The sequence below is a fragment of the Lathamus discolor genome, chromosome 3 (assembly GCF_037157495.1).
Source record: "Lathamus discolor isolate bLatDis1 chromosome 3, bLatDis1.hap1, whole genome shotgun sequence".
Lineage (NCBI taxonomy): Eukaryota > Metazoa > Chordata > Aves > Psittaciformes > Psittacidae > Lathamus > Lathamus discolor.
In genome coordinates, this window is record NC_088886.1 from 43,722,079 (window position 1) to 43,723,222 (window position 1,144).

Sequence of the window (1,144 nt, forward strand, 5' to 3'; positions counted from 1 at the left end):
ACCCTTCATCCAGCACTGTGGAGAACACAGGTATTGCAGCATCCCCTTTCTGTTTAATCCTCAGAGCATCCTCTCTAATACACAATACTTCTTTAAAGCTTTGGAATTGGGAATGCCCTTCTTTGTATTTTGAAAGAATAGGAATGTTAAGTGCTTGATAAGTAAGCTAAAAATAAGATAACAGGTTTATATTCTGCCTTGCATGCAGCAGAATTTCTGTTTAGTTCCTTCAGTCCTTGCTTTGGTTGGCTATGCCCAAACACTTTAGTTACTAGAGACTGCAAGAGATGCATATGGGATGAAGCATTTAAAACAAGAAGAGGGGCAGCCTCTTCTTAAAACAATAGTCATAAGATAAAATGCTATTTGCCGACACGATGACCTGTATGTCACCATTCCACAGCACCAACAATGTGGCTTCAGTAAAAGTTTTAGAAAATGACAGTTTTTCTTGTGTTTGGTGAGAATACTGACTTAATTTTTCGTTTCTTTTCTCAGTCAAACAACCTTGGCCCAAAGCCTACAAACACACAAGTATTGAGTTTGCTACTGTTAGCTTTGCCACAGCCCTTTAAAGAGCATCTTTCACAGTCAGAGTGAAAAGGCTCCTAAATGGGTCAAGATTACCAATGGGTAAACAAAACGAAGCATTTTAAGTTTACTTTAGAATTTAAATAAAGAAGAAATTTTGAAGTAGCATTACTATTTCTCAAGCATTGGCGAAGCCGTCCACGACTGCACAAACGGTGACACTGAGTTCATTCATGGTCGGGACAAACACCCTCCCTGTGCCACCTGAGGACAGGGAGCGGGGCGTTGCAGGGGCCTGCGGGGCTTCGGGCTGTCCCGATGGCTGAGCGCTCCTTCAGCCCCTGCGTGCGCAAAGTACGCGGTGCCTGGGGTGCCCCCGGGGCCGAGGTTGCAGCACCGCCGCCCGGGCAGGGCCGGGCACAGCCGGGGCAGGGTCCCCAGGGGCAGGGGGAAGCCGGCAGCTCCGGCGGCTCCGCAGCGCCGCGCCCCACGGGGGACGGGCGGCGCGGCCCGGCCCTGCCCTGCCCGGCACTGCCCTGCCCTGCCCCGGGGGCGGGGAACCGCGGGAGCCTTTGCCTCCTCCCCCGGCCCCGGCGCACACGGGAGGAGCAGG